We start from the raw sequence: 9,928 nt of genomic DNA, 5'->3' as shown, positions 1-9,928 counted from the left end.
ATCAGTTTTGCTTTTAGGTATCATTATTACATAAGTTACTGGGATGATTACCTTTCATGTTTTGAATTTTTGTTAACTGTACAGTCATACAAGCCTTTCAAGGTCATCCTAAATATTCAACTTTTGTAAATCTTCAAGTCTCAAAACAAACAAACAAACAAACAAACAAACAAAAAACCCACAAACACAAGTCTGAAGATGACTATTGGTGGGGAGGTGGAAACAAGTCACAGCTTCTTAAAACAGAAGTTTTTAATAAGCTCTCAGAAGTGAAACCTGGAAACATACTGACTCTTCTAACAAGGTGGGATGATATACTACAGGCAGCTCACTTGAGAGCCCTGTGTGTGAAACATTTATAGCAGACAACATGTAGCAACAGAGGTACCTGTTGTGCAGTATTGACCTCCTTCAGAAGAGGAAATTAACCCTTATTTAATACAGTTGGAAATTTAAAGCATTGGTCATTAGCCATGGATGGGTTTTTGGCAATACTGGAGGAATTAGTTGGGCTTTGTTTTTAAAATCCTCAACTCATACTGCATATTATCTGCTTGGATTTGGACACTTTTTAAAAAAGCCTATAATCATGATCAACCTGATCAATAGGTTGAATTTAACTTAACTCCAGCATATTTTGCCATGATAGTATAAACTATTTATTCATTTTTGTTCTTCAAAATTATCCATAATCCATAATTATCCATCATTGTTCATCTTTGAAAGGGTATTTAAATAAGTATTTTCTAATTCATATGAAAATAACCATAGTACAGAATGATCTGTGTCAATACGAAGTTAAGTTACACAGAACGGTTAATTTTCAGTTATATCTGTGGTACACTTATGTGGGTAATACCTTTTTTTTTTCCTTAAGCCCAATACATACATGTTATGCCTAAGTTCTGAACTGGGGCTATATTTCAGTATTTGTAGAATTATTGATATTAATTAGTTTTGATAGTTAACGTTTTATTGTTTGGATCTGCACAGTTTGGTTTTTGCACAGAAATCATTTCTAAAAATCTTAATAATTGCCAGTGGGCAGAGCTGCTGAAAAGTCTGGTTGCAAAGACAGGAACGCCTAATCCTCAGCATGCTCCATCCTTACAGCATCCTTCCATGGCTTGGCAGGGCAGCGAGCCTCTGGCTGCCAACCCTGGAAAAGCCTAATGAATTCCTCCAATAGCAATCAGGATTTATTTACAGGCTGTTACCACAAGGTGTGCAAGGCACAAATGATATCCGAATCTCAGCGTGTGGCTCATTATGAGGTCTCTTCTGATTTGTTTAGTGTATATTTTCTGGGGACGTTGTTACCCTGTTAGCATTTTGTTCTCTGATTCATCTGTTCTCCTCTGGACAAAATGACAAGATGGAAAAACTCACCTCAAAAAAGAGAACAAGAGGTAGTACTGACTGCCAGGGACCTAATCAATATGGACATTAGTAAGATGTCGGAAATAGAGTTCAGAATGATGATTCTAAAGATACTAGCTGGGCTTGAAAAAAGCATGGAAGTTATTAGAGAAACGCTTTCTGGAGAAATAAAAGAACTAAAATCTAACCAAGTCGAAATCAAAAAGGCTATTAATGAGGTGCAATAAAAAATGGAGGCTCTAACTGCTATGATAAATGAGGCAGAAGAGAGAATTAGTGATATAGAAGACCAAATGATGGAAAATAAAGAAGCTGAGAAAAAGGGAGATAAACTATTGGGTCAGAAGGGCAGAATTCAAGAGATAAGCGATACCGTAATTGGGATCCCAGAAGAAGAAGAAAGAGAGAGAGGGGCAGAAGGTATATTTGAGCAAATTATACCAGAGGACCTCTCTAAATTGGAGAAGGAAACGGGTATCATAATCCAGGAGGCACAGAGAAACCCCCTCAAAATCAATAAAAATAGGTCAACACCCCAACATCTAATAGTAAAACTTATGAGTCTAGGAGACAAAGAGAAAATCCTGAAAGCAGCTCGAGAGAAAAGATCCATAACCTACAATGGTAGAAATATTAGATTGGCAACAGACCTCTCCACAGAGACCAGGCAGGCCAGAAAGGACTGGCATGATATATTCAGAGCACTATATAAGAAAAGTATGCAGCCAAGAATACTATATCCAGCTAGGCTGTCATTGAAAATAGAAGGAGAGATTAAAAGCTTCCAGGCCAACAATAGCCAAACTGTGCAAAGAGCCAAGATGTCCATCAACAGATGAATGGATAAAGAAGATATGCTATATATATACAATGAACTATTATGCAGCCATCAAAAGGAATGAGATCTTGCCATTTGCAACGATGTGGATGGAACTGGAGGGTGTTATGCTGAGTAAAATAAGTCAATCAGAGAAAGACATGTATCATGTGACCTCACTGATATGAGGAATGCTTAATCTCAGGAAAGAAACTGAGGGTTGCTGGAGTGGGGGTGGGGTCGGAGGGATGGGGTGGCTGGGTGATAGACATTGGGGAGGGTATGTGCTATGGTGAGCGCTGTGAATTGTGCAAGACTGTTGAATCACAGATCTGTACCTCTGAAACAAATAATGCAATATATGTTAAGAAAAAAAAAAGAAGATAGAAGGAGGGGAAGAATGAAGGGGGGAAATCGGAGGGGGGGACGAATCATGAGAGATGATGGACTCTGAAAAACAAACTGAGGGTTCTAGAGGGGAGGGGCTGGGGGATGGCTTAGCCTGGTGATGGGTATTAAAGAGGGCACGTTCTGCGTGGAGCACAGGGTGTTATGCACAAACAATAAATCATGGAACACTACATCAAAAACTAATGATGTAATGTATGGTGATTAACAACAATAAAAATTTAAAGGGGAAAAAAAAAGCTTCTAGGAAAAACAAAAACTAAATGAATTTGCAAACACAAAACCAACCCTACAAGAAATATTGAAAGGTGTCCTCTAAGCAAAGAGAGAGCCTAAAAGCAGCATAGACCAGAAAGGAACACAGACAATATACAGTAAGAGTCCCTTATAGGCAATGCAATGACACTAAATTCATATTTTTCAATAGTTAACCTGAATGTAAACGGGTTAAATGCACCAATCAAAAGACAAAGGTTAACAGATTGGATGAAAAAACAAGACCCATCGTTATGCTGTCTGCAAGAGACTCATTTGAGACCCAATGACACCCCCAGATTGAAAGGGAGGGGGTGGAAAACAATTTACCATGCTAATGGACACCAAAAGAAAGCTGGGGTGGCAACCCTTATATCAGAAAAATTAGATTTTAAATGAAAGACTATAATAAGAGATGAGGAAGGACACTATATCCAAATTAAAGGGTCTATCAAACAAGAAGATCTAACAATTGTAAATTTCTATGCCTCTAACACGGGAGCAGCCAATTATATAAGGCAATTAATAACAAAAGCAAAGAAACACATTGACAACAAAACAATAATAGTGGGGGACTTTAAAACCCCCCTGACTGAAATGGACAGATCATCTAAGCAAAAGATCAACAAGGAAATAAAGACTTTAAATGAAACACTGGAACATATGGACTTCACAGATATATTCAGAACATTCTTTCCCAAAGCAACGGAATACACATATTTTTTTCCCAGTGCCCATGGAACATTCTCCAGAATAGATCACATCCTAGGTCACAAATCAGGTCTCAACTGGTACCAAAAGATTGGGATCATTCCCTGCATATTTTCAGACCACAATGCTTTGAATCTAGAACTAAATCACAAGAGGAAAGTCAGAAAGAACTCAAACACATGGAGGCTAAAGAGCATCCAAGTAAAGAATGAATGGGTCAACAGGAAATTAAAGAAGAATTAAAAAATTCATGGAAACAAATGAAAATGAAAACACAACTGTTCAAAATCTTTGGGATACAGCAAAGGCGGTCCTAAGAGGAAAGTATACAGCAGTCCAAGCCTTTCTCAAGAAACAAGAAAGGCCTCAAATACACAACCTAACCCTACACCTAAAGGAGCCGGAGAAAGAACAGCCAATAATGCCTAAACCCAGCAGGAGAAGAGAAATCATAAAGATCAGAGCAGAAATCAATGAACTAGAAACCAAAAGAACAGTAGAACAGATCAACGAAACTAGGAGCTGGTTCTTTGAAAGAATTAATAAGATTGATAAACCCCTGGCCAGACTTATCAAAAAGAAAAGAGAAATGACCCAAATCAACAAAATCATGAATGAAAGAGGAGAGATCACAACCAACACCAAAGAATTACAAAAAATTATAAGAACATATTATGAGCAACTCTATGCCAGCAAATTAGATAACCTGAAAGAAATGGATGAATTCCTAGATATGTATCAACTACCAAAGAAATAGAAAATCTGAACAGAGCTATAACCACTAAGGAAATTGAAGCAGCCATCATAAATCTCCCAACAAACAAAAGCCCAGGGCCAGATGGCTTCCCAGGGGAATTCTACCAAACATTTAAAGAAGAATTAATACCTATCCTCCTGAAATTGTTCCAAAAAATAGAAATGGAAGGAAAACTTCCAAACTCGTTTTATGAGGCCACCATTACCTTGATCCCCAAACCAGACAAAGACCCCATCAAAAAGGAGAATTAGAGACCAATATCCTTGATGAGCATGGATGCAAAAATTCTCGCCAAAACACTAGCCAATAGCATCCAACAGTACATTAAAAGGATTATTCACCATGACCAAGTGGGAATCATCCCTGGGCTGCAAGGTTGGTTCAACACCCGCAAATCAACGTGATAAAATACATTTACAAAAGAAAGAACAAGAATCATATGATCTTCTCAATAGATGCAGAAAAAGCATTAGACAAAGTACAGCATCTTTTCTTGATCAAAACTCTTCAGAGTATGCGGATAGAGGGCACATACCTCAATATCATAAAAGCCATCTGTGAAAAACCTACAGCGAATATCATTCTCAATGGGGAAAAGCTGAGAGCTTTCCCCGTAAGGGCAGGAACGCGGCAGGGATGACCATTCTCACCACTGCTATTCAACGTAGTATTAGAAGTCCTAGCCACAGCAATCAGACAACAAAAAGAAATCAAAGGCATCCAAATCGACAAAGAAGAAGTCAAATTCTCACTCTTTGCAGATGATATGATCCTTTATGTTGAAAACCCAAAAGACTCCACCCCAAAACTGCTAGAACTCATACAGGAATTCAGTAAAGTGGCAGGATATATAATCAATGCACAGAAATCAGTGGCATTCCTATACACCAACAAGACAGAAGAGAGAGAAATTAAGGAGTCGATCCCATTTATAAGATACAAACCATAAGATACCTAGGAATAAATCTAACCCAAGAGGCAAAGGATCTGTACTCTGAAACCTATAAAATACTCATGACAGATATTGAGGAAGACACAAAGAAATGGAAAAATGTTCCATGATCATGGATGGGAAGAACAAACATTGTGAAGATGTCAATGCTACCTCGAGCAATCTACACATTTAATGCAATCCCCATCATCCACTTTTTTCACAGAAATGGAACAAATCATCCTAAAATTTGTATGGAACCAGAAAAGACCCTGAATAGCCAGAGGAATGCTGAAAAAGAGGAGCAAAGCTGGTGGCTTCACAATTCCGGCCTTCCAGCTCTATTACAAAGCTGTCATCATCAAGACAATATGGTACTGGCATAAAAACAGACACATAGATCAATGGAACGGAATAGAGAGCCCAAAAATGGACCCTCAACTCTATGATCAACTCATCTTTGACAAAGCAGGAGAGACTCTCCAATGGAAAAAAGACAGTCTCTTCAACAAATGGTGTTGGGAAAATTGGACAGCCACATGCAGAAGAATGATACTGGATCATTTCCTTACACCACACACAAAAACAGACTCAAAATGGTTGAAAGACCTAAATGTGATACAGGAGTCCATCAAAATCCTAAAGGAGAACACAGGCAGCAACCTCTTCGACCTCAGCCTCGGCAATTTTTTCCTAGAAACATCGCCAAAGGCAAGGGAAGCAAGGGCAAAAATGAACTACTGGGACTTCATCAAGATAAAAGTCTTTTGCACAGCAAAAGAAACAGTCCACAAAACCAAAAGACAACCGACAGACTGGGAGAAGATATTTGCAAATGACATATCCGTTCTTTATCTGATCTATAAAGAACTTATCAAACTCAATACCCAAAGAACAAATGAGCCAATCAAGAATTGGGCAGAAGACATGAACAGATATTTTTCCTAAGAAGACATCCAAATGTCCAACAGACACAGAAAAGGTGCTCAACATAGCTCAGCATCAGGGAAATCGAAATCAGAACCTCAATGAGATATCACCTCACAGCAGTCAGAGTGACTAAAATTAACAAGTCAGGAAATGACAGATGCTGGCAGCGATGCAGAGAAAGGGAAATCCTCCTACACTGTGAGTGGGAATGCAAGCTGGTGCAGCCACTCTGTAAAACAGTATGGAGATTCCTCAAAAAGTTGAAAACAGAGCTACCATATGACCCAGCAATTGCACTACTGGGTATTTAACACAAATATACAAATGTAGGGATCCAAAGGAGTACGTGCACCCCTATGTTTATAGCAGCAATGTCCACAATAGCCAAACTGTGGGAAGATCCAAGACATCCATCGACAGACGAGTGGATAAAGAAGAGGTGGTATATATATACAATGGAAAATTATGCAGCCATCAAAAGGAATGAAATCTTGCCATCTGCAATGATGTGGATGGAACTGGAGGTTGTTTTGCTGAGAGAAATAAGTCAATCAGAGGTGACATGTATCATATGACCTCACTGATATGAGGAACTCTTAATCTCAGGAAACAAACTGAGGGTTGCTGGAGTAGTGAGGGGTGGGAGGGATGGGGTGGCTGGATGATAGACATTGGGGAGTGTATGTGCTATGGTGAGCGGTGTGAATTGCGCAAGACTGTTTAATCACAGACTTGTACCTCTGAAACAAATAATGCATTATATGTCAAAAAAAAAAAAAAGAAGAAGATAGCGCGAAGGGAAGAATGAAGGGGGGGATATCGGAGGGGGACATGGACCATGAGAGACGATGGACTCTGAAAAACAAACTGAGGGTTCTAGAGGGGAGGGGTGTAGGCGGATGGGTTAGCCTAGTGATGGTTATTAAAGAGGGCACATACTGAATGGAGCACTCGGTGTTATACGCAAACAACGACTCATGGAACATTACATTAAAAACTAATGATGTAATGTATGGTGATTTACATAACATAAAAAAAAGAATGGCTCACATCAACAACACAGGAAACAGCAGGTGTTGGGAAGGATGCAGACAAAGGGGACTCCTCTTGCACTGTTGGTGGGAATGCAAATTGGTGCATCCGTTCTGGAGAACAGCATGGAGGTTCCTCCAAGTGTTAAAAATAGAATTACCCTACGACCCAGCAACTGAACTACTAGGTATTTAATCAAAGGATACAAAAATATAGATTTGAAGGAGAACATTCACCCTATAGTTTATGGCGGCATTATCAACTATAGCCAAAATAGAAAGATACCCATCGACTGGTGAATGGATATACACAGTAGCATATTACTCAGCCATCAAAAAGTATGAAGTCTTGTCATTTGTAATGACATGGTTGGAGCTGGAATGTATTATGCTGAGGGAACTAAGTCTGTCAGAGAAAAATAAGTACCACATGATCTCTCTCATTTGTGGAATTTAAGAAAGAGAACAAATGAACACATGGGAAGGGGAAAAGAAAATAAGGAGAGAGGAAAGCAAATCACAAGACACTCTTAATGATGGAGAACAAACTGAGGGTTGATGGAGGAAGGTGGTGGGGGGGTGGGCTAGATGGGTGTTGGGGACGAAGGAAGGCACTTGTGATGAGCACTGGGTGTTGTATATAAGTGATGAATCCCATAATTATTCTTCAGAAACCAATATTGCACTGTATGTTAACTATCTAAAATTAAAAAACAAACACAAAATCAAATAGATCTAGTGGCAACCGGATGGCTCATTTGATTAAGTGACCGACTTTGATTTCAGTTCAGGTCATGATCTCAGGCTCTTGGGATTGGTCCCCTTTTTGGGCTCCAAGCTGAACACTGAGTCTGCTTGAGTTTTTCTCTCCCTCTCCCTCCGCCGCTCCCCCACTCTCTGTCTCTCTAAAAATTAATTAATTATATCTTTCAATGCAATGCCTATCAAAATACCACTGCCATTTTTCATAGAGCTTGAACAAACAATCCTAAAAATGTATGTCCTAAAAACAATCCTAAAAAAACAGAAAAGACCCCAAATTGCCAGGGGAATGTTGAAAAAGGAAACCAAAGCTGGGGGCATCACAATGCCTGACTTCAAGCTATATTACAAAACTGTTGTTTTCAAGTTATTACAAAACCATATTTTCAAGCATGGTACTGGCACAAAAACAGATACATAGATCAATGGAACAGAGTGGAGAACCCAGAAATGGACCCTCAACTCTATGGTCAACTAATCTTTGAGAAAGCAAGAAAGAACACCCAATAGAAAAAAGACAGTCTCTTCAATAAATGGTGCTGGGAAAACTGGACAACCACATACAGAATAATGAAATTGGACCAATCTCTTACACCATCCACAAAGATAAACTCAAAATGGAGGAAAGACCTCAATGTGAGACAGGAATCCATCAAAATCCTAGAGGAGGGCGCCTGGGTGGCTCAGTTGGTTAAGCGACAGCCTTCAGCTCAGGTCATGATCCTGGAGTCCCGGGATCGAGTCCCACATCGGGCTCCCTGCTCAGCAGGGAGTCTGCTTCTCCCTCTGACCCTCTTCCCTCTCGTGCTCTCTATCTCTCATTCTCTCTCTCTCAAATAAATAAATAAAATCTTTAAAAAAAAATCCTAGAGGAGAACATAGGCAGTAACTTCTTTGACATCAGCCACAGCAACTTCTTTCAAGATATATCTCCAAAAGCTAGTGAAACAAATTCAAAAATGAACTTTTGGGACTTCGTTGAGATAAAAAGTTTCTGCACAGCAAAGGAAATAGTCAACAAAACAAAGAGGCAACCCACAGAATGGGAGAAGATATTTGCAAATGACATTACAGATAAAGGGCTCGTATCCAAGATCTATAAGGAGCTTATCAAACTCAACACCCAAAAAACAAGTAATCCAGTCAATAAATGGGCAGAAGACATGAACAGACACTTCTTTAAAAAAAAAAAAAAGACATACAAATGGATAGCAGACACATGAAAAAATGCTTAACATCACTAGCCATCAGGAAATACAAATGAAAACCACAATGAGATACCACCTTACAGCATTTAGTATGGTCAAAATTAATAAGGCAGGAAACAACAAATGTTGGTGAGGATGTGGAGAAAGGGGAACCCTCTTACACTGCTTGTGGGAATGCAAGCTGGTGCAGCTACTTTGGAAAAGAGTGTGGGGGTTCCTCAAAACGTTAAAATAGAGCTACCCTATGACCCAGCAATTGCGCTACTAGGTATTTACTCCAAAGATACAGATGTAGTGAAAAGAAGGGTCACCTGCACCCCAATGTTTAAAGCAGCAATGTCCACAATGCCAAACTGTGGAAAGAGCCCAGATGCCCTTCAACAGGTGAATGGATAAAGAAGATGTGGTTCCTATATACAATGGAATACTACTCAGCCATCAGAAAGGATGAATACCCAACTTTTACATCAACATGGATGGGACTGGAGATTATGTTAAGTGAAATAAGCAAGCAGAGAAAGTCAATTATCATACAGTTTCACTCATATATATGGAACATAAGGAATAGCATGGAGGACCACAGGGGAAGGAAGGGAAAAATGAAGGGGTGGGGGGGATTGGAGCGGGAGATGAACCGTGGGAGATTCTGGGCTCTGGGAAACAAACTGAGTTTTACAGAAGGGAGGGTGTTGGGGGGATGGGATAACCAGGTGATGGGCATTAAGGAGGGCATGTGTT

This window comes from Eumetopias jubatus, unplaced genomic scaffold (genome assembly GCF_037043125.1).
Source record: "Eumetopias jubatus isolate StellerSeaLion01/CBP00866 unplaced genomic scaffold, mEumJub1_p1.0 scaffold_23, whole genome shotgun sequence".
Taxonomy (NCBI): domain Eukaryota; kingdom Metazoa; phylum Chordata; class Mammalia; order Carnivora; family Otariidae; genus Eumetopias; species Eumetopias jubatus.
Note: the sequence above shows the minus strand (reverse complement) of the source record.